This window comes from Bombina bombina, chromosome 2 (genome assembly GCF_027579735.1).
Source record: "Bombina bombina isolate aBomBom1 chromosome 2, aBomBom1.pri, whole genome shotgun sequence".
Lineage (NCBI taxonomy): Eukaryota > Metazoa > Chordata > Amphibia > Anura > Bombinatoridae > Bombina > Bombina bombina.
The window spans coordinates 66236096-66261190 of NC_069500.1; the positions used below are offsets into that span (position 1 = coordinate 66236096).

General features: G+C 41.4%; 1 protein-coding gene across 1 annotated transcript in view; it reads left to right on the forward strand.

Moving 5' to 3' along the window:
* The window catches only part of CTIF (cap binding complex dependent translation initiation factor), a 621404-nt gene that overhangs the window by 161446 nt on the left and 434863 nt on the right, over window positions 1-25095 (forward strand). The window lies entirely within an intron of this gene.

Consider the following 25095-nt stretch of genomic DNA (forward strand, 5'->3'; position numbering starts at 1 on the left):
GGCTTTAGAGATTGTTACCCAGGGATATCTTCTAGAATTCAAGGACTCCCCTCCAAGGGGAAGGTTCCATATTTCTTGTCTGTCTACAGACACGACAAAGAAAGAGGCGTTCTTACGCTGTGTAGAAGACCTACATACAATGGGAGTGTTCCACCCAGTTCCAATTGGGGAACAAGGGCTGGGGTTTTACTCAAACCTGTTTGTGGTTCCCAAAAAAGAAGGAACTTTCAGACCAATCCTGGATCTCAAATTTCTAAACAAATTCCTCAGAGTCTCATCATTCAAGATGGAGACCATTCGGACAATCTTACCTATGATCCAGGAAGGTCAATATATGACTACCGTGGATCTAAAGGATGCGTACCTGCATATCCCAATCCACAAAGATCATCATCAGTTCCTCCGGTTCGCTTTTCTAGACAAGCATTACCAGTTCCTGGCTCTTCCATTCGGTTTAGCCACTGCTCCCAGAATTTTCACAAAGGTGCTAGGGTCCCTTCTGGCGGTTCTAAGACCGCGGGGCATAGCAGTGGCGCCTTATTTGGACGACATCTTAATTCAGGCGCCGCCTTTTCACAGAGCCAAGGCTCACACGGAGATTGTATTGGCCTTTCTAAGGTCTCACGGGTGGAAGGTGAACATCAAAAAGAGTTCCCTGTCCCCACTCTCAAGGGTTCCCTTCCTAGGAACACCAATAGATTCGGTAGAAATTAAAATATTTCTGACGGAGGTCAGAAAGTTGAAACTTTTAACTACTTGCCGAGTTCTTCATTCCATTCCTCGGCCATCTGTAGCTCAAACTGAGGGCGATATTCAACGCGCTTCAGGCATGGCCTCACCCAGCTGTGGCCAAATTCATAAGATTTCAGTCGGACAACATTACGACTGTAGCCTACATCAATCATCGGGGGGGGACAAAGAGTTCTCTAGCGATGAGGGAAGTAACCAAAATAATCAGGGGGGCGGAGGCCCACTACTGCCCACTACTGCCATCTCTCAGCAATTCACATCCCAGGTGTAGACAACTGGGAGGCAGATTTTCTAAGTCGTCAGACTTTTCACCCGGGGGAGTGGGAACTCCACCTGGAGGTATTTGCCCAGCTGACTCAGCTATGGGGCATTCCAGAGTTGGACCTGATGGCGTCCCGTCAGAACAACTTCCTCTCTACGGATCCAGGTCCCGGGACCCCAAGGCGGCATTGATAGATGCTCTAGTAGCGGCCTTGGTCCTTCAATCTGGCTTATGTTTTCCCACCGTTTCCTCTTCTCCCTCGTCTGATCACCAGAATCAAGCAGGAGAAGGCGTCAGTGATTTTGATAGCGCCTGCGTGGCCACGCAGGACTTGGTATGCAGACCTAGTGGACATGTCATCTGTCCCACCATGGACACTGCTAATGAGGCAGGACCTTCTAATACAGGGTCCGTTCAAGCATTTAATTCTAGTTTTTCTACGTCTGACTGCTTGGAGATTGAACGCTTAATTCTTTCAAAGCGTGGTTTTTCTGAGTCAGTTATAGATACTCTGATCCAGACTAGAAAGCCTGTCACCAGGAAAGTCTACCATAAGATATGGTGGAAATATCTTTGTTGGTTTGAATCCAAGGGTCACTCATGGAGTAAGATTAGGATTCCCAGGATATTGTCTTTTCTCCAAGACGGTTTGGAGAAAGGATTGTCGGCTAGTTCTTTAAAAGGACAGATATCTGCTCTGTCTATCCTTTTGCACAAGCGTCTGGCAGAGGTACCGGATGTTCAAGCGTTTGCACAGGCTTTAGTCAGAATCAAGCCTGTCTATAAACCTGTGGCTCCGCCATGGAGTCTAAATCTAGTTCTTTCAGTTCTTCAAGGGGTTCCATTTGAACCTTTACATTCCATAGATATTAAGTTATCTTGGAAAGTTTCGTTTTTGGTAGCTATCTCTTCTGCTCGAAGAGTCTCAGAATTATCTGCCTTACAGTGTGATTCACCTTATCTGGTGTTCCACGCAGATAAGGTAGTTTTGCGTACCAAACCTGGTTTTCTTCCTAAAGTTGTTTCTAACAAGAATATTAACCAGGAAATAGTTGTTCCTTCTCTGTGTCCTAACCCATCTTCGAAGAAGGACCGTCTTTTGCATAATCTTGATGTAGTTCATGCTTTAAAATTCTATTTACAAGCAACTAAGGATTTCAGACAAACATCTTCTTTGTTTGTTATCTATTCTGGTAAGAGGAGAGGTCAGAAAGCGACTGCTACCTCTCTTTCCTTTTGGCTGAAAAGCATCATCCGTTTGGCCTATGAGACTACTGGCCAGCAGCCTCCTGAAAGTATTTCTGCTCATTCTACCAGAGCAGTGGCTTCCACATGGGTTTTCAAAAATGAGGCTTCTGTTGAACAGATTTGTAAGGCAGCGACTTGGTCTTCACTGCATACTTTTGCCAAATTTTATAAATTCGATACTTTTGCTTCTTCGGAGGCTATTTTTGGGAGAAAGGTTTTGCAAGCAGTGGTGCCTTCCGTTTAAGGTACCTGTCTTGTTCCCTCCCTTCATCCGTGTCCTAAAGCTTTGGTATTGGTATCCCACAAGTAAGGATGAATCCGTGGACTGGATACACCTTGCAAGAGAAAACAGAATTTATGCTTACCTGATAAATTACTTTCTCTTGCGGTGTATCCAGTCCACGGCCCGCCCTGGCAATTAAGTCAGGTAAAAAAAAAAAAAAATTGTTTAAACTACAGTCACCACTGCACCCTATGGTTTCTCCTTTGGCTTCTTAACCTTTGGTCGAATGACTGGGGGGTGGAGCTAGTGGGGGAGCTATATGGGCAGCTCTGCTGTGTGCTCTCTTTGCCACTTCCTGTAGGGAAGGAGAATATCCCACAAGTAAGGATGAATCCGTGGACTGGATACACCGCAAGAGAAAGTAATTTATCAGGTAAGCATAAATTCTGTTTTTATTGCAACACAACAGAATTATCTTTTTACTGTCCCTTTAAAATAAGACACAACAAAGAAAATAAAGTACTATCATGTTTCTGAAGTTGGATTTTATTTACAGTTTGTGTTTATTCCTTGTGCTGTTAATATCTGCTATAAATATCTGGTTTCTCTGCTACAAATGGCTTCTGAAAATGAAGTAAGTAGGTTCCAGAATACTGACCATGAACACGGATAGTTTCCATAGCTCCAGCTCAAAAACTCAAAGTAGTTAATATTGTAGTATTCAGTCTAATCTGTAATCTGCAGTAGATTCACAGAAATCCTTATCAGCCAATGAGCAACACTGTCCCAGGACCTAGAAGCACACAATCAGGGACTTGTTAGGTTTTTACCTTAAAGGGACATTGTTCACCTGATTTTTCTTTGCATAAATGTTTTGTAGATGATCCATTTTTTATAGTGTTTTTTGTAACTATGTATAGTTTTGCTTTATTTTTAATAACATTGTGCTGATTTTTGGACTTCTAACCAAGCCCCAGCATATCAGATGTAGACCCAAGTCTACAAACCTCTTGCTGCTCCTGTTTGTGTAATCTGTCTCTTCATATGCATGAGAGGGGGAGTGTCTGCTCTTCTGCTTTCTCAGCCCATTTCAGTGTGTGTCCCAGCCTAAACTCATCAACAGTGCTAACTAAACTGGGAGCTTCTAAGTATTTAAAAGGTTTTCTACCGGCCTGTTAGATATGCATATTCTTTTTTATAGTAGTTATTACATGCAGTTGTATGAAAATTAGTGTAGACCGTCCCTTTTAAATGTAAATTGCTTGTAAACAATTTCTGTGCTACAAATGGGCTGAGAATGAACTAAGCAGGTTCCATCTCTTCAGTTCATGTCAGTTATACACAAAATGCACAGAGGCGATTCACAGATAAGAGTTTGGCTAATTATATTAATATTATTCTATTATTCTGCTGTTCTACTGTAAAGTGCAGGGACACTGCTCACACATTATGCAAGCAGGTATATACAGAGAGACCCACAAAGAATAGATATCTGTTTCAGTTAGGCACTTTTTACAGTGTGGGACAGACGCTTGGGATAATTATCCCATGGGACAAGATGACATTAACCAGGACTGTCTAACAAGTGTCTGCATCAATCAGGTTTTATTTTATTTAACCAAATACAGTTAAAAGGGACATGAAACCCACCAGTTTTATTTCATGATTCCGGCAGAGAATACAATTTTTAAACAACTTTCCAATTTTCTTCTTTTTTTTTCTAATTTGCTTCAATCTGTTGGTATCCTTTGTTTAAGAATCAGCAATGCACTACTGGGAGCTAGTTCAATGTATTTGGTGAGCCAATAACAATGCATATATGTGCAGCCACCAATCAGCTGATGATAGAAGTACATTGGCAAGTTGTTTAAAATCATATATCTGATTTAATGAAATAACATTTTTGAGTTTTGTGTCTTTTTAACGGCTTTATATATAAATATGTGAAAGTTGTTTGCTAAAATAAATACAGTCAACTAATGGCTTGCCATTAAAGAGACAGTCTACTTAAAATTAAACTTTCATGATTCAGGGCATGACATTTTAAACAACTTTCCAATTTTACTTTTATCATCAAACTTGCTTTGTTCTTTTGATATTCTTTGTTGAAAACTAAACAAAGGTGGGCTCATATTCTAATTTCTAAGCCCTTGAAGGCCGCCTCTTAGCTCATTGCATTTTGACATGTTTTTTTTATAGCTCAACAGCACTAGTTCATGTGTGCCATATAGATGTGTTCACTCCCATGGAGTTATTTAGGAGTCTGAACCAGAGGCGTAACTAGAAACCACAGGGCCCAGGTGCAAGAATCTAAGAAGGGCCCCCCACCTCCTCCCCACAAAAAAAAGTGAATTTGATACATATCTTTTTTTTTTTGTACATTTAACACAGAAAAAAATGTGAATCAGATTACATGTCTGCAAAAGGAGGTACCCTGTGCCCACAGTCTGTGAGATGGTCTGACCCCCTATTACTGTATATATATAGTGACACTGTTTAACCCACCAGTACTGTATATAGTGAGTTAGTGACATAGTCAGTAATCTGCCGGTGAGATGGCTGGCCTGACCCTACCCGCCCCAGTACTTTATAAAGTGACCACAGTAGTCTGTGACATGGTCCAGCCCCCCGTACTGTATATAGTGGTACTGTATAGTGACACTGTTTACCCCCTCCCACCATGCTGTAGTAACAAGGTCTGTAATTTGCTAGTTCCACAAAAATACACACACACACACACATTCATGCATAAATACACAGTCGCATACACACACACACACATACACACACACACACACACACACACACACACACACACACACACACACACACATACACACACACACACACATACACACACACACACATACACATACACACACACACACACACACACACACACACAAACACCAGTGAAGTGCAGGCAGTGGCTTTTTTTTAAGCTGGGCTACCTTTGGGGTCCCAGTCGCAATTGCGGACTCGACACCCCATGTAGTTTCGTCCCTGGTCAGCACTGATTGGCTAAAAGCAAATATGTAAAAAAATAACTGAGATAAGTGGACAGTATGCAGAGATACATGGTAATCACAGAGGCAAAAAGTGTATTAAAGTGATGGTAAACTCTCCCCTTTTTAAAATCAGATCTGGAATGTAAGCTCTATTTTAGATGGCGTTTAATTCATTAGCTATAATGAAGATGCAGTATAACATGCTTTTTAATATAGATATGAAATTCAAATACTGCATGCTCCTCCGCCCACTTCAAAAGTAAAATTTTCTGTGAGCTAACAGATTGAATTGTTGTCCAATCAGCGCTCTCCCCATATGGCACTTTTGTTGTAGCTAGAGCATTGATTGGAGAGTAATTCAATCATTTAGCTGACAGGAAAATTGACTTTTGAAGTGGGTGGTGTAACGTGGGGTATTTGAATTTCATATCTATATTAATAACTAAGTTATAGCGCATCTTCATTGCACATGATGAATAAAACTCCTTCTAAAATAGCGCTTACATTCCAGATCTGATTTTAAAAAGGAGAGAGTTTACCATCACTTTAATATAACCGTGTTGCCTATGCAAAACTGGGGAATGGGATATAAAAGTATTATCTTTCTTTTTAAACAATTAAACTTCTTGAGTAGAGTGTCCCTTTATCTAGCTATATTTCTTTCATGTAATTAACAAGAGTCCATGAGCTAGTGACGTATGGGATATACATTCCTACCAGGAGGGGCAAAGTTTCCCAAACCTTAAAATGCCTATAAATACACCCCTCACCACACCCACAAATCAGTTTTACAAACTTTGCCTCCAAGGGAGGTGGTGAAGTAAGTTTGTGCTAGATTCTACGTTGATATGCGCTCCGCAGCAAGTTGGAGCCCGGTTTTCCTCTCAGCGTGCAGTGAATGTCAGAGGGATGTGAGGAGAGTATTGCCTATTGAATGCAGTGATCTCCTTCTACGGGGTCTATTTCATAAGGTTCTCTGTTATCGGTCGTAGAGATTCATCTCTTACCTCCCTTTTCAGATCGACGATATACTCTTATATTTACCATTTCCTCTACTGATTCTCGTTTCAGTACTGGTTTGGCTTTCTACAAACATGTAGATGAGTGTCCTGGGGTAAGTAAGTCTTATTTTCTGTGACACTCTAAGCTATGGTTGGGCACTTTATTTATAAAGTTCTAAATATATGTATTCAAACATTTATTTGCCTTGACTCAGAATGTTCAACTTTCCTTATTTCCAGACAGTCAGTTTCATATTTGGGATTATGCTTTAAATTATCATATTTTGTCTTACCTCAAAAATTTGACTTTTTTCCCTGTGGGCTGTTAGGCTCGCGGGGGCTGAAAATGCTTCATTTTATTGCGTCATTTTTGGCGCGGATTTTTTTGGCGCAAAAATTCATTTCCGTTTCCGGCGTCATACGTGTCGCCGGAAGTTGCGTCATTTTTTGACGTTATTTTGCGCCAAAAATGTCGGCGTTCCGGATGTGACGTCATTTTTGGCGCCAAAAGCATTTAGGCGCCAAATAATGTGGGCGTCTTATTTGGCGCCAAAAAATATGGGCGTCGCTTTTGTCTCCACATTATTTCAGTCTCATTTTCATTTGCTTCTGGTTGCTAGAAGCTTGATGTTTGGCATTTTTTTCCCATTCCTGAAACTGTCTTATAAGGAATTTGATTTATTTTGCTTTATATGTTGTTTTTTCTCTTACATATTGCAAGATGTCTCACGTTGCATCTGAGCCAGAAGATACTACAGGAAAACCACTGCCTGCTGGATCTACCAAAGCTAAGTGTATCTGCTGTAAACTTTTGGTAGCTATTTCTCCAGCTGTTGTTTGTATTAATTGTCATGACAAACTTGTTAAAGCAGATAATATTTCCTTTAGTGATGTACCATTGCCTGTTGCAGTTCCCTCAACATCTAAGGTGCAGAATGTTCCTGATAACATAAGAGATTTTGTTTCTGAATCCATAAAGAAGGCTTTGTCTGTTATTTCTCCTTCTAGTAAACGTAAAAAGTCTTTTAAATCTTCTCTCTCTACAGATGAATTTTTAAATGAACACCATCATTCTGATTCTTTGGACTCTTCTAGTTCAGAGGATTCTGTCTCAGAGATTGATGCTGATAAATCTTCATATTTATTTAAGATGGAATTTATTCGCTCTTTACTTAAAGAAGTACTAATTGCTTTAGAAATAGAGGATTCTAGTCCTCTTGATACTAATTCTATACGTTTGGATAAGGTTTTTAAAGCTCCTGCGGTTATTCCAGAAGTCTTTCCTGTTCCTAATGCTATTTCTGCAGTAATTGCTAAGGAATGGGATAAATTGGGTAATTCATTTACTCCTTCTAAACGTTTTAAGCAATTATATCCTGTTCCGCCTGACAGGTTAGAATTTTGGGACAAAATCCCTAAAGTTGATGGGGCTATTTCTACCCTTGCTAAACGTACTACCATTCCTACGTCAGATGGTACCTCGTTTAAGGATCCTTTAGATAGAAAAATTGAATCTTTTCTAAGAAAAGCTTATCTATGTTCAGGTAATCTTCTTAGACCTGCTATATCATTGGCTGATGTTGCTGCAGCTTCAACTTTTTGGTTGGAAACTCTAGCGCAACAAGTAACAAATCGTGATTCTCATGATATTATTATTCTTCTCCAGCATGCTAATAATTTCATCTGTGATGCCATTTTTGATATTATTAGAGTTGATGTTAGATTTATGTCTCTGGCTATCTTAGCCAGAAGAGCTTTATGGCTTAAGACTTGGAATGCTGATATGGCTTCTAAATCAACTCTACTTTCCATTTCTTTCCAGGGAAACAAATTATTTGGTTCTCAGTTGGATTCTATTATTTCAACTGTTACTGGTGGGAAAGGAACTTTTTTACCACAGGATAAAAAGTCTAAAGGTAAAAACAGGGCTAACAATCGTTTTCGTTCCTTTCGTTTCAACAAAGAACAAAAGCCTGATCCTTCGTCCTCAGGAGCAGTTTCAGTTTGGAAACCATCTCCAGTCTGGAATAAATCCAAGCCTGCTAGAAAGGCAAAGCCTGCTTCTAAGTTCACATGAAGGTACGGCCCTCATTCCAGTTCAGCTGGTAGGGGGCAGGTTACGTTTTTTCAAAGAAATTTGGATCAAATCTGTTCACAATCTTTGGATTCAGAACATTGTTTCAGAAGGGTACAGAATTGGTTTCAAGATGAGACCTCCTGCAAAGAGATTTTTTCTTTCCCATGTCCCAGTAAATCCAGTGAAAGCTCAAGCATTTCTGAATTGTGTTTCAGATCTAGAGTTGGCTGGAGTAATTATGTCAGTTCCAGTTCCGGAACAGGGGATGGGGTTTTATTCAAATCTCTTCATTGTACCAAAGAAGGAGAATTCCTTCAGACCAGTTCTGGATCTAAAATTATTGAATCGTTATGTAAGGATACCAACGTTCAAGATGGTAACTGTAAGGACTATATTGCCTTTTGTTCAGCAAGGGAATTATATGTCCACAATAGATTTACAGGATGCATATCTGCATATTCCGATTCATCCAGATCATTATCAGTTCCTGAGATTCTCTTTTCTAGACAAGCATTACCAATTTGTGGCTCTACCGTTTGGCCTTGCTACAGCTCCAAGAATTTTCACAAAGATTCTCGGTGCCCTTCTGTCTGTAATCAGAGAACAGGGTATTGTGGTATTTCCTTATTTGGACGATATCTTGGTACTTGCTCCGTCTTTACATTTAGCAGAGTCTCATACAAATCGACTTGTGTTGTTTCTTCAAGATCATGGTTGGAGGATCAATTTACCAAAAAGTTCTTTGATTCCTCAAACAAGGGTAACCTTTCTGGGTTTCCAGATAGATTCAGTGTCCATGACTCTGTCTTTAACAGACAAGAGACGTCTAAAATTGATTACAGCTTGTCGAAACCTTCAGTCACAATCATTCCCTTCGGTAGCCTTATGCATGGAAATTCTAGGTCTTATGACTGCTGCATCGGACGCGATCCCCTTTGCTCGTTTTCACATGCGACCTCTTCAGCTCTGTATGCTGAACCAATGGTGCAGGGATTACACGAAGATATCTCAATTAATATCTTTAAAACCGATTGTTCGACACTCTCTAACGTGGTGGACAAATCACCATCGTTTAATTCAGGGGGCTTCTTTTGTTCTTCCGACCTGGACTGTAATTTCAACAGATGCAAGTCTCACAGGTTGGGGAGCTGTGTGGGGATCTCTGACGGCACAAGGAGTTTGGGAATCTCAGGAGGTGAGATTACCGATCAATATTTTGGAACTCCGTGCAATTTTCAGAGCTCTTCAGTTTTGGCCTCTTCTGAAGAGAGAATCGTTCATTTGTTTTCAGACAGACAATGTCACAACTGTGGCATACATCAATCATCAAGGAGGGACTCACAGTCCTCTGGCTATGAAAGAAGTATCTCGAATTTTGGTTTGGGCGGAATCCAGCTCCTGTCTAATCTCTGCGGTTCATATCCCAGGTGTAGACAATTGGGAAGCGGATTATCTCAGTCGCCAAACGTTGCATCCGGGCGAATGGTCTCTTCACCCAGAGGTATTTCTTCAGATTGTTCAATTGTGGGGGCTCCCAGAGATAGATCTGATGGCCTCTCATCTAAACAAGAAACTTCCCAGGTATCTGTCCAGATCCCGGGATCCTCAGGCGGAGGCAGTGGATGCATTATCACTTCCTTGGAAGTATCATCCTGCCTATATCTTTCCGCCTCTAGTTCTTCTTCCAAGAGTAATCTCCAAGATTCTGAAGGAATGCTCGTTTGTTCTGCTGGTAGCTCCGGCATGGCCTCACAGGTTTTGGTATGCGGATCTTGTCCGGATGGCATCTTGCCAGCCATGGACTCTTCCGTTAAGACCAGACCTTCTGTCACAAGGTCCTTTTTTCCATCCGGATCTGAAATCCTTAAATTTAAAGGTATGGAGATTGAACGCTTGATTCTTGGTCATAGAGGTTTCTCTGACTCCGTGATTAATACTATGTTACAGGCTCGTAAATCTGTATCTCGAGAGATATATTATAGAGTCTGGAAGACTTATATTTCATGGTGTCTTTCTCATCATTTTTCTTGGCATTCTTTTAGAATACCGAGAATTTTACAATTTCTTCAGGATGGTTTGGATAAGGGTTTGTCCGCAAGTTCTTTGAAAGGACAAATCTCTGCTCTTTCTGTTCTTTTTCACAGAAAGATTGCTATTCTTCCTGATATTCATTGTTTTGTACAAGCTTTGGTTCGTATAAAACCTGTCATTAAGTCAATTTCTCCTCCTTGGAGTTTGAATTTGGTTCTGGGAGCTCTTCAAGCTCCTCCGTTTGAACCTATGCATTCATTGGACATTAAATTACTTTCTTGGAAAGTTTTGTTCCTTTTGGCCATCTCTTCTGCTAGAAGAGTTTCTGAATTATCTGCTCTTTCGTGTGAGTCTCCTTTTCTGATTTTTCATCAGGATAAGGCGGTGTTGCGAACTTCTTTTGAATTTTTACCTAAAGTTGTGAATTCCAACAACATTAGTAGAGAAATTGTGGTTCCTTCATTATGTCCTAATCCTAAGAATTCTAAGGAGAAATCATTGCATTCTTTGGATGTTGTTAGAGCTTTGAAATATTATGTTGAAGCTACGAAATCTTTCCGTAAGACTTCTAGTCTATTTGTTATCTTTTCCGGTTCTAGGAAAGGCCAGAAAGCTTCTGCCATTTCTTTGGCATCTTGGTTGAAATCTTTAATTCATCTTGCCTATGTTGAGTCGGGTAAAACTCCGCCTCAAAGAATTACAGCTCATTCTACTAGGTCAGTATCTACTTCCTGGGCGTTTAGGAATGAAGCTTCGGTTGACCAGATCTGCAAAGCAGCAACTTGGTCTTCTTTGCATACTTTTACTAAATTCTACCATTTTGATGTATTTTCTTCTTCTGAAGCAGTTTTTGGTAGAAAAGTTCTTCAGGCAGCGGTTTCAGTTTGAATCTTCTGCTTATGTTTTTTGTTAAACTTTATTTTGGGTGTGGATTATTTTCAGCAGGAATTGGCTGTCTTTATTTTATCCCTCCCTCTCTAGTGACTCTTGTGTGGAAAGATCCACATCTTGGGTAGTCATTATCCCATACGTCACTAGCTCATGGACTCTTGTTAATTACATGAAAGAAAACATAATTTATGTAAGAAGTTACCTGATAAATTCATTTCTTTCATATTAACAAGAGTCCATGAGGCCCACCCTTTTTTGTGGTGGTTATGATTTTTTTGTATAAAGCACAATTATTCCAATTCCTTATTTTATATGCTTCGCACTTTTTCTTATCACCCCACTTCTTGGCTATTCGTTAAACTGATTTGTGGGTGTGGTGAGGGGTGTATTTATAGGCATTTTAAGGTTTGGGAAACTTTGCCCCTCCTGGTAGGAATGTATATCCCATACGTCACTAGCTCATGGACTCTTGTTAATATGAAAGAAATGAATTTATCAGGTAAGTTCTTACATAAATTATGTTTTTATAATTAATACAAAAAATGTCAGGAAACCAGCTCTTGCTTAGAAGCTAACATACAGGGCAAATAATTAGACCTCACTAATCCTGTTTCTTAGCTATAGTTGTGTAAAATACAGCTATTTATTCATTTCTATAGCCTTGCAGGGTGTTTATTAACTGGTGGATTGGTTGTTAATTATTGCTAAGTGCGCATTACAGGAAGATGACATAAATGTAGCACAGTTTGCTTTTAGTGCTCTGTGACTAAATAAATGCTCCATACTTAAAGGGACATTCTAGTCAAAATTTAAATGCACATAAATTTATTGCATCTTTGAATAGAGACATATTTGCAATATACATCTATTGGCAAAAATGCTTCTATTAAGAGTTATCACTGTTTTAGTGTTAACATTTTTCTCTGCACATGCATGTGAAGCATAGCTAGATATTGCCAATAATCAGTGGGGCTTGTATCATGTCAGCAATTAACAAATTGAGTCATTACCAGATGGTACAAGCACCTTAGGCTCTGAGCAAGTGCTGTATTTAAAATGCTGGTGCACGGTGCATACTTAAATACACTTTTGAAACAGCTATAGCTTTTTTTAGAAGCATTTTTGCTAATGCATGTATATTACAAAATTGCTTCTGTTCCATACCGAAATGCACCCATGTGGTTTTGGCTGGAATATCCCTTTAAGGAAATCATTTTCTTGTAGGAATGAATAAAAACAGACATTATAAAAAATGTGTAGAAAATAGTAGTGGTAATTGGGTTGTTTCATACCTCTGCTGAATTATTTTTATATAGTTCAGCAAAATAAAATATTTAGATGGCAGCTGTCTTTATTAGCCAATGACCATTAGAGTCTTATGGCCACCAATCAGGCACTTCCTTTTAGTTTCTCACTTTAAATTTAAACAGCTTTTACTTAACCTTTTTTTTTTTTTTAAATATTTTTAACAAGTTTAACAGCTGCTCTTTTATTTGCATGATAAAAACATGATAAACCCTTTAAATGGACATTCTAATTTGTTAGAATATGCAGTTTCTTTCTTAAGACATGGTGAGTCCAAGGATCATCAATTACTGTTGGGAATATCACTCCTGACCAGAAGGAGGAGGTAAAGAGCACCACAGCAAAGCTGTTAAGTATCACTTCTCTTCCCACAACCCTCAGTCATTCTCTTTGCCTTAGGAGCAAGGAGGAGGTGTGTACCTACACGTTCCCATTCACAGGGATCATCACAAATATCTGAGGTTTGCCTATCTAGACAAACATTTTCAATTTGTAGCGCTTCCATTTGGCCTTGCCACAGCTCCCAGAATTTTTTCAAAGGTCCTGGGAGCTCTATTGGCAGTAATTCAAGCTTGAGGCATTGCAGTGGAGCCTTATCTGGATGACATTCTGGTTCAGGCGCCATCCTTGCAACTAGCAAATTCTCATACAAGGGTCTTGTTGGCGTTCCTTCGTTCCCACGGTTGGAAGATCAATCTGGAGAAAAGTTCTCTTCCGGCTACAAGAGTGATCTTTTTAGGAACCATTATAGATTATCTATAAAAATATTTCTGACGGAGGTCTGAAGAGCCAAGCTCCTGTCCTCTTGTCTGTCCCTACAGTCGGCGGCACGACCATCAGTGGCCCAATGCATGGAGGTAATCGGGTTGATGGTGGCTTCCATGGACATAGTTCCGTTTGCTCGGTTCCACTTGAGACCTCTGCAGCTATGCATGCTCGCTCAGTGGAACGGGGATTATACAGATCTATCTCAGAGAATAGTTCTGGATTAATCAACAAGGGACTCCCTACCGTGGTGGCTGTTGCAAGAACATCTGTCCCAGGGGACATGTTTTCAGAGACCCTCTTGGGTAAATGTGACCACAGATGCCAGCCTATTGGGGAGCAGTCTGGGACTCCATTGAAGGTGCAGGGACTTTGGTCTTAGGAGGAATCTGCTCTCCCCATAAACATTCTGGAGTTGAGAGCAATCTTCAATGCCTTGATGGCTTGGCCTCAGCTGGCCCTAGCCTGCTCTATCAGGTTCCAGACAGACAACATAACCTTAGTGGCCTACATCAACCACCAAGGGGGAATTCAGAGTTCCTTAGCCATGAAGGATGTGGCACGGATCATCCAGTGGGCGGAGGCTCGCAATTGCTGTCTATCTGCCATCCACATTCCAGGAGTGGACAATTGGGAAGTGGATTTTCTGAGCAGGCAGACTTTTCATCCCGGGTAGTGGGAACTCCATCTGGAAGTGTTCTCCAGATTAAGAACCAAATGGGGGTTACCAGAATTGGATCTGATGGCGTCTCGTCAGAACACCAAGCTCCCAAAGTCCTGTTCGAGATTGAGAGATCCTCAAGCCTTTCTGATAGATGCTCTGGCAATTCCTTGGAACTTCAAGTTGGCATACCTCTTTCCTCCTTTTTGCGCTCCTTCCTCGATTCATCGCTCCCATCAAGCTGGGGAGAGCATCAGTGATTCTAATAGCTCCTGCATAGCCTCGCAGGATCTGGTATGCAGATCTAGTAGAGATGTTGTCCCTACCTCCATGGAGACTACCGCTGAGGAAGGACTTTCTGCTTCAGGAGCCCTTCCTTCATCCAAATCTCGTTTCTCTGAAGCTGACTGCTTGGAGATTGAACGCTTGATTTTAGCTAAGCCGGGATTTTCCAAATCGTTCATTGAGATATGGCGTAAATATCTTTATTGGTGTGAGTCTAAAGGATTTTCTTGGAGTAAGGTCAGGATCCCAAGGATCTTATCTTTTCTCCAGGAAGGCCTTGAGAAGGGTTATCTGTCAGTACCCTTAAGGGTCAGATTTCTGCTCTATCCATTCTGCTGCACAAACGTCTGGTGGACATGCCGGATGTACAATCCTTTTGTCAGGCTCTGGTTAGAATCAGGCCTGTGTTTAAATCAGTTGCTCCTCCTTGGAGCCTTAACCTTGTTCTTAAAGTTTTACAACAGGCTCCGTTTGAACCTATGCATTCCATAGATATTAAGTTATTATCTTGGAAGGTTTTGTTTCTTACTGCTATTTCTTCTGCTTGGAGGCTTTCTGAACTCCCAGCTTTGCAGTGTGATTCTCCTTATCTCATTTTTTATGCAGATAAGGCAGTTCTCCGTACCAAGTTTGGTTTTCTTCCTAAGGTTGTTTCGGACAGAAATATTAATCAGGAGATTGTTGTTCCTTCTTACTTTCCTAATCCTTCTTCTCATAAAGAAAGTTTCTCTTGTTAAGTGTGTTCAGTCCACGGGCCATCCATTACTTATGGGATATATTCTCCTTCCCAACAGGAAGTTGCAAGAGGATCACCCAAGCAGAGCTGCTATATAGCTCCTTCCCTCACATGTCATATCCAGTCATTCTCTTGCAACCCTCAACAAAGAAGGAGGTCGTGAGAGGAGCTGGAGTTTTTACTTAACTATTAACTATTAACTATTCTTCAATCAAAAGTTTGTTATTTTAAATGGCACCGGAGTGTGCTGTTTTTCTATCTCAGGCAGTATTTGGAAGAAGAAACTGCCTGCGTTTATCTATGATCTTAGCAGGCGTAACTAAGATCCACTGGCTGTTCTCGACATTCTGAGGAGTGGGGTAACTTCAGACTGGGAATAGCATGCGGGGTCCTCCGCAAATGAGGTATGTGCGGTACTTTATTTTCTGGGAATGGAATTGACTAAGAAAATACTGCTGTTACCGTATGATGTAAGTACAGCCTTAAATGCAATAGTAGCAACTGGTATCAGGCTGATAAATGTATGCGCAGTCGAGTTATATTCTAGGGACTAGAATTTGACTGAGAAAATACTGTTAACACTGAAATAATACTTAAGCCTTCTCTGCAGTGGTAGCGACTGGTAGCAGGCTTAGTGATAGCTTTGCATGACATTGAAAAATGTTGTTTTTTAATAAAACGTTTACTGGCATGTTATTCGTTTTTTTGTGAGGTACTTTGGTGATAAATCGCTTTGGGCATGATTTTTTCCACATGGCTAACATATTTTTCTGCGTGGAAACCGTTATATCAGGGCTCCCACTGTTGTGATTGGAGTGGGAGGGCCCTTGTTTTAGCGCCTTGTTGCGCAGTTAAAATTATTACACAGTCTTTCTGCTTCTTCCTCCTTGATCCAGGACGTCTCTAGAGAGCTCAGGGGTCTGCAAATTTCATTTGTGAGGGAGGTAATCAGTCACAGCAGATCTGTGACAGTGTGCTGACTGTGATTAAAAGCGTTAAATCTTAATTGATATCTGTTTTATCCGTTTTGGGTATCGAGGGGTTAATCATCCTTTTGCTAATGGGTGCAATCCTCTGCTAATAGTACACTTCTTGTTAAGAATTGTTTAATTATATCTGTATTTTTGAAGCGCTGCAGCGTTTTTTATATTGCTTGTAAAACTTATTGAAAGTGATTTCCAAGCTTGTTATTTTCATTGCTAAGTCTGTTTTAAACATGTCTGATTCAGAGGAAACTGTTTGTTCATCATGTTCAAAAGCCAATGTGGAGCCCAATAGAACGATGTGTACCAATTGTATTGATATTGCTTTGAATAAAAGTCAATCTGTACCGATAAAGAAGCTATCACCAGACAACGAGGGGGAAGTTATGCCGCCTAACTCTCCTCACGTGTCAGTACCTGCGTCTCCCGCTCGGGAGATGCGTAGGATTGAGACACCTAGTACATCTAGGCCCTTACAAATCACTTTACATGATATGGCTAATGTTATGAAAGAAGTATTATATAATATGCCCGAATTAAGGGGCAAACGCAATAGCTCTGGATTAAGGACAGAGCGCGCTGATGACACGAGAGCCATGTCTGATACTGCGTCACAACTTGCAGAACATGAGGACGGTGAGCTTCATTCTGTCGGTGACGGTTCTGATTCGGGGAGACCGGATTCAGAAATTTCAAATTTTAAATTTAAGCTTGAGAACCTCCGTGTGTTACTAGGGGAGGTATTAGCGGCTCTGAATGATTGCGACACGGTGGCAATTCCAGAGAAATTGTGTAGGTTGGATAGATACTATGCGGTACCGGTGTGTACTGACGTTTTTCCTATACCAAAAAGACTTACAGAAATTATCAGTAAGGAGTGGGATAGACCCGGTGTGCCTTTTTCCCCTCCCCCGATATTTAGAAAAATGTTCCCTATAGACGCCACCACACGAGACTTATGGCAGACGGTCCCTAAGGTGGAGGGAGCAGTTTCTACGTTAGCCAAGCGTACCACTATCCCGGTGGAGGATAGCTGTGCTTTCTCAGATCCAATGGATTAAAAATTAGAGGGTTATCTTAAGAAAATGTTTGTTCAACAGGGTTTTATATTGCAGCCTCTTGCATGCATTGCGCCTGTCACGGCTGCAGCGGCATTCTGGTTTGAGTCTCTGGAAGAGGCGATTCGCACAGAGCCGTTGGATGAGGCCTTGAGCAAAGTTAGAACCCTTAAGCAAGCTAATGCGTTTGTTTCAGATGCCGTAGTACATCTAACCAAACTTACGGCTAAAAATTTCGGATTCGCCATACAGGCGCGCAGAGCGCTCTGGCTTAAATCCTGGTCAGCGGATGTAACTTCCAAGTCTAAACTACTTAACATTCCTTTCAAAGGGCAGACCTTATTCGGGCCCGGCTTGAAGGAAATTATTGCTGACATTACGGGAGGTAAGGGCCACGCCCTTCCTCAGGACAGGGCCAAACCAAAGGCCAAACAGTCTAATTTTCGTGCCTTTCGTAACTTCAAGGCAGGAGCAGCATCGACTTCCTCCGCTCCAAAACAGGAAGGAACTACTGCTCGTTACAGACAAGGTTGGAAAGGCAACCAGTCATGGAACAAGGGCAAGCAGGCCAGAAAGCCTACTCCCGCCCCTAAGACAGCATGAAGTCAGGGCCCCCTATCCAGAGACGGATTTAGTGGGGGGCAGACTTTCTCTCTCTGCCCAGGCTTGGGCAAGAGATGTGCAGGATCCCTGGACGTTAAAGATTATATCTCAGGGATACCTTCTGGATTTTGAATCCTCTCCTCCACAAGTAAAGAGAGAGGCATTTCTACAATGTGTACAAGACCTCTTAATCATGGGGGTGATCCACTCAGTTCCGCGATCGGAACAGGGACAAGGATTTTACTCAAATCTATTTGTGGTTCCCAAAAAAGAGGGAACCTTCAGACCAATCTTGGACTTAAAGATATTAAACAAATTCCTAAGGGTACCATCCTACCCATGATCCAAGAGGGTCAATATATGACCACGGTGGACTTAAAGGATGCTTACCTTCATATACCGATTCACAAAGATCATTATCAGTACCTGAGGTTTGCCTTTCTAGACAGGCATTACCAGTTTGTGGCTCTTCCCTTCGGGTTAGCCACGGCCCCGAGAATTTTTACGAAGGTTCTGGGCTCACTTCTGGCGGTACTAAGACCACGAGGCATAGCGGTGACTCCGTACCTTGACGACATTCTGATACAAGCGTCAAGTTTTCAGAGTGCAAAGTCTCATACAGAGATAGTTCTAGCATTTCTGAGGTCGCATGGGTGGAAAGTGAACGTGGAAAAGAGTTCTCTGTTACCACTCACACGGGTTCCTTTTCTAGGGACTCTTATAGATTCTGTAGAGATGAAGATTTACCTGACAGAGTCCAGGTTATCAAAGATTCTCAATGCTTGCCGTGTCCTTCATTCCATTCCAAGCCCATCGGTAGCTCAGTGCATGGAGGTAATCAGCTTAATGGTAGCGGCAATGGACATAGTGCCATTTGCGCGCCTGCATCTCAGACCGCTGCAACTATGCATGCTCAGTCAATGGAACGGGGATTACTCAGATCTGTCCCCTTTGCTAAATCTGGACCAGGAGACCAGAGATTCGCTTCTCTGGTGGTTGTCACCGGTTCATCTGTCCAAAGGAATGACCTTTCGCAGGCCAGATTGGATGATTGTAACAACGGATGCCAGCCTTCTAGGCTGGGGAGCAGTCTGGAATTCCCTGAAGGCTCAGGGATCGTGGACTCAGGAGGAGAAACTCCTCCCAATAATCATTCTAGAATTAAGAGCAATATTCAATGCTCTTCTGGCTTGGCCTCAGTTAGCAAAGCTGAGGTTCATCAGATTTCAGTCGGACAATATCACGACTGTGGCTTACATCAATCATCAAGGGGGAACCAGGAGTTCCCTAGCGATGTTGGAAGTCTCGAAGATAATTCGCTGGGCAGAGTCTCACTCTTGCCACCTGTCGGCGATTCACATCCCAGGCGTAGAGAACTGGGAGGCGGATTTCCTAAGTCGCCAGACTTTTCATCCGGGAGAGTGGGAACTTCACCCGGAGGTATTTGCTCAACTGATTCGTCGTTGGGGCAAACCGGATCTGGATCTCATGGCATCTCGCCAGAACGCAAAGCTTCCTTGTTACGGATCCGGGTCCAGGGACCCGGGAGCGGTGCTGGTAGATGCATTAGCAGCCCCTTGGGTTTTCAACATAGCTTATGTGTTTCCACCATTTCCGTTGCTACCTCGGCTGATTGCCAGGATCAAACAGGAGAGGGCATCGGTAATTCTGATAGCGCCTGCGTGGCCACGCAGGACCTGGTATGCAGACCTAGTGGACATGTCGTCCTGTCCACCATGGTCTCTTCCTCTGAGGCAGGACCTTCTAATTCAGGGTCCTTTCAACCATCCAAACCTAATTTCTCTGAGGCTGACTGCCTGGAAATTGAACGCTTGATTCTATCAAAGCGTGGGTTTTCGGATTCGGTTATTGATACATTAATACAGGCTCGGAAACCTGTGACAAGAAAAATTTACCATAAGATATGGCGTAAATATTTATATTGGTGCGAATCCAAGAGTTACTCATGGAGTAAGGTTAGGAATCCTAGGATATTAGCTTTTCTACAAGAGGGTTTAGAAAAGGGTTTATCCGCTAGTTCGCAAAAGGGACAGATTTCAGCTCTGTCTATTCTTTTACACAAACGTCTGGCGGAGCATCCAGACGTCCAGGCCTTTTGTCAGGCTTTGGCTAGAATTAAGCCTGTGTTTAAAGCTGTTGCTCCTCCGTGGAGCTTAAACTTGGTTCTTAAAGTTCTTCAGGGTGTTCCGTTTGAACCCCTTCATTCCATTGATATTAATCTTTTATCTTGGAAAGTTTTGTTTTTGATGGCTATCTCCTCGGCTCGAAGAGTTTCTGAGTTATCTGCCTTACATTGTGATTCTCCTTATCTGATCTTTCATTCAGATAAGGTAGTTCTGCGTACTAAACCTGGGTTTTTACCTAAGGTTGTTTCTAACAGGAATATCAATCAAGAGATTGTTGTTCCATCATTATGTCCTAATTGCATAATCTAGACGTGGTCCGTGCTCTGAAGTTCTACTTACAGGCAACTAAAGATTTTAGACATACTTCTTCTCTGTTTGTCGTTTACTCTGGACAGAGGAGAGGTCAAAAGGCTTCGGCTACCTCTCTCTCTTTTTGGCTTCGTAGCATAATACGTTTAGCCTATGAGACTGCTGGACAGCAGCCTCCTGAAAGAATTACAGCTCATTCCACTAGAGCTGTGGCTTCCACCTGGGCCTTTAAGAATGAGGCCTCTGTTGAACAGATTTGCAAGGCTGCAACTTGGTCTTCACTTCATACTTTTTCCAAATTTTCCAAATTTGACACTTTCGCTTCTTCGGAGGCTGGTTTTGGGAGAAAGGTTCTACAGGCAGTGGTTCCTTCTGTTTAATGTTCCTGCCTTGTCCCTCCCATCATCCGTGTACTTATCTTTGGTATTGGTATCCCATAAGTAATGGATGACCCGTGGACTGAACACACTTAACAAGAGAAAACATAATTTATGCTTACCTGATAAATTTATTTCTCTTGTAGTGTGTTCAGTCCACGGCCCGCCCTGTCTTTTTTTAAGGCAGGTTCTAAATTTTAAAATTATAACTCCAGTCACCACTGCACCTTATAGTTTCTCCTTTCTCGTCTTGTTTCGGTCGAATGAGTGGATATGACATGTGAGGGGAGGAGCTATATAGCAGCTCTGCTTGGGTGATCCTCTTGCAACTTCCTGTTGGGAAGGAGAATATATCCCATAAGTAATGGATGACCCGTGGACTGAACACTCTACAAGAGAAATAAATTTATCAGGTAAGCATAAATTATGTTTTTTTGCACAACTTAGACGTTGTGCGGGCTCTTAAATTCTATCTGCAGACTGCGAAGGACTTTCACCAGTCTTCTGCATTGTTTGTTTGTTTTTCTGGAAAACGTAAGGGTCAGAAAGCTGCTGCCCATTGTTTCTCTCTGGTTGAGAAGTGTTATTTGTTTGGCATATGAGACTGCTGGACAGTAGCCTCCTGAGAGAATTACAGCTCATTCCACTAGGGCGGTGTCTTCTTCCTGGGCCTTCAAGAATGAGGCCTCTGTAGAACAGATCTGTAAGGCTGTGACTTGGTCTTCTTTGCACACTTTTTCTAAATTCTATAAATTTGACACTTTTGCCTCGGCTGAGACTTCTTTTGGGAGAAAGGTTCTGCAAGCAGTGGTGCCTTCTGTTTAGGTTACCTATCTTGCCCTCCCTTATCATCGGTGTCCTCTAGCTTGGGTATTGATTCCCAACAGTAATTGATGATCCGTGGACTCACCGTGTCTTAAGAAACAAAACAAAGATTATGCTTACCTGATAAATTTATTTATTTATTGACACGGTGAGTCCACGGCCCTGTTTTCAGACAGTTTTTTTTTATAAACCTCAGGCACCTCTGCACCTTTGTGTTGTTTCCTTTCTCTCCTTTTCCTTCAGTCGAATGACTGGGGGTTGTGGGAAGGGAAGGGATACTTAACAGCTTTGCTGTGGTGCTCTTTGCCTCCTCCTGCTGGCCAGGAGTGATATTCCCAACAGTAATTGATGATCCATGGATTCACCGTGTCAAGAAAGAAATACATTTATCAGGTAAGCATAAATTTTGTTTTTTGCATTACCTGCCCTAGCTTTGCAAAGAGAATAAACACATAAGTAAAGTCTCACTCGAGACCCAGAAGCGTTGCAGCTCCTGAGCAGAACACGGCTGGTTTGTGAAACTGCTAATACTCATTGGCTCACCGGCTATGTTTTAAACTAAAGACATGATGGTATTTCTGTCTAACACCTGTTCTGCCTGTGCATCACATACTGACGACTAGATTCACCATTATCTTATGGAGCTGATTCACTTATGTTTTGATGCCAACCTATATCTTTTGTGTAGTGTATCTTAACCCCTTAACGACAGAGGTTTTTCAAAGTTTACATGCTTAAATGACAGATGGAATTTTGACATTTTTAATCTGTATTGGTTTCACCATACCACAGGGGAATTTACCTAGAGGCATTTTGACATTTTAACAATTGTATTCACTGTTACTGCGCTGTTGTTGGATAGCCTCCCATGCAGGCATCCAGCAACAGCATGAGATCAGCCTGTATCTCATGTGCTAGAGCAGGGGTGGGCAATTAATTTTTCCAAGGGGCCACAGGAGAAACTTAGATGGTAGTGGAGGGCCGAACCAATAGGGTGAACTTAAGTCTGTTCAATATTAATTTTATCGCTTTTTAAAAAGCAGTAAATTATATGGTTTTGATTAGCTGAATACATTTCTATAACTATAGGGTTATGAAAATGTGAAATAGGTCAAATAGAGCAGTAACAAAATAGTAGAAACACCAATCGTTATCACTGTCACTATTTCATTTTATTTTTAACATAACGTACTTTAACCTTCACAAAAACAATACTGAAAATGTTTATTTTGTAGTATGGTAAAGACCAGCAATTAATTAACTTTATACAAAAAAAACAATAAGTGCTTTTGATGTTTTCAGTGCATTTTTCTTGTTCAGTAAGAAACATCTGGCTTGGGCTTGAACAAGTGCACTGATGTCTGGTTGAATATCTGAAGTGGATATGCGAAGGACAGGTGATCATCAGTGAGAGAGGATCTGTATCTGGATTTGTTGAACTTCATCACAGAAAATGTTTGTTCACATATGTAGGTAGATCCGAAGAGAACTTAAAGTGCTCTGCCAGTATGGGATCAGATCGCAGGTCAATGAGTTTGAGCTGAACATCGCTGGGTATATTATCTACACTACAGGTAATGGGAAAATAAATAATGTGTATTTCATTCTCAACTGTTTTTGAAGTCCTTGAAATCACCTTGAATACTCACAATGCAGTGCTCCTAACATGGATGAGTTCCTGCGGAGGTGATCAGTTGATGGTCTGGATTCCTTTAGTGTTGACAAGTGGGTGAGAATGTTGTCCTCCATTTGGCTTAAAAGAAACTGCAACTTTCTCATGAAAGCCTTCACCAAGCTGTACATTTCATGTACAAAAAGGCCCTTGCATTGCAGTTTGGTATTTAGTTCATTCATTAGTGCAGTCACATCAACAGCAAATCCAAAATCTGCCATCCAGTCTGCATCTGAGAGCTCTGGGGTGACATTCTCTTTCTTCTCACAGAACTCTTGAATCTCTGCTCTCAGATCCCCTTCTCTTTTAAGCACTTTGCCCAGGCTAAGCCACCTGACAGCGGTGTGGAAGCCTATGTCACGATGCTCAGACTCTAGCTGCAGAATCCACCAAACACTCTTTGATAAACTGCCCATCAGAAAATGGCCTGCTGTTTTTTTTTGCGATTTTGTTGTTTATCATAACTGGTCTTGACTGCTCCATCCCTAGATGTGTGAAGCTTGGTAAAAAGGCCTTGTTGGTTTTGCATCTTATTTATCAAAGCATTAGATGCCGTGCCCTCTCTGCAGTCATGTTCTTGTATTTCTCTGCGTGTTTAGTCACGTAGTGGTGACTCAAATTGTATTCCTTAAACACAGCGATCTGTACTCCACAAACTTAGCACAAGGCTTTACCTTTGACTTCAGTAAAAAAAATACTTAAGTCCATGTCTTGTTAAAAACTCTACTTTCTGTATCAATCTTTCTTTTTTTTAATGTGAGCTGATATTTTTGAGGGCTAACCGCTAACTCAGAATCTCTTGTAGACATCTGTAAATTAAATAAAAAATAGCGGTCACCTTCAAAATAAGGATCTCCTCTCTTCCCTGTTGCACGGCTGCCACGCAGCGCTGGGTGGAAGTGAAGTAATAAGTATTTAAAAAATGCGAGTTCACGGCCAGAAGCCATGGACTCTGATTTTTGCGCCCCTCCTATTCTGGCGCCCTAGGGCAGCCTTTTGGCGGGCCGCACAATGCCCAGGTCTGTGCTAGAGGCACCCCACTGACAGGTATATGATCACTGCGGTGACCCTATTGCATGCAAAATGTATTGTGGTCTTGCCATGATCAGTGAGATGGTCGCTGTTACAGCCCTGAAAGCGACGCAATGCAGGGTATGGCGGTTGTCCTTAAATTCTTAGCGGCGTCTGCCTGCAAATATCGCTAAGGGGTTAAACAAATCTTACAAGAACACTCAACTTCACAACCACTAACTGATAAATTCAAAAGGATGTGGTGCATAAATTGACTTGTGTTATCTGTCAGTATATGCAGGTCAAGCAGTATATCCATTTTGCTACCTAGTCAAAAAGAAAAACACTATTACTTGTATTTTAGCAAGTAACATGACAACAGGTGGATACAGAGATCTTATTGGTGTAGGGGGAGGTTTGAAAATGAAATCTGAAACATACTGAATTATTTTTTTTTTTTATTTTTTTTTTATTGAGGTAACGAGAAATTACAACTAGAAATACAGAAAATATGTCGAAATACATATCTTAGTTTGAAGGATACATCTTTACAATTTTCTTATAGAGAATAAGTTCGGTCTAAAACTTCAAGATAGTGAAATTACAATGGTAAATGTCTTGGCTACTAGATACATATAGATATAGGCTCTAAGTATACAGAATAGCAAGATCATCATAGATTCGCATTAGGGACCTGTGTGTGGAAGATGTGGAAAGCTGGGACATATAATAACGCAACCTCTTTTTATAACCTTTGACTAAATTAAAATAATGATGGGCCCCCATTTACTATGGAATTCTTATAACAGTTTGTCTATTTTAACTAAGTTGAGGTAAAATGGGGGTTAATATAATGGTTTTATTTGG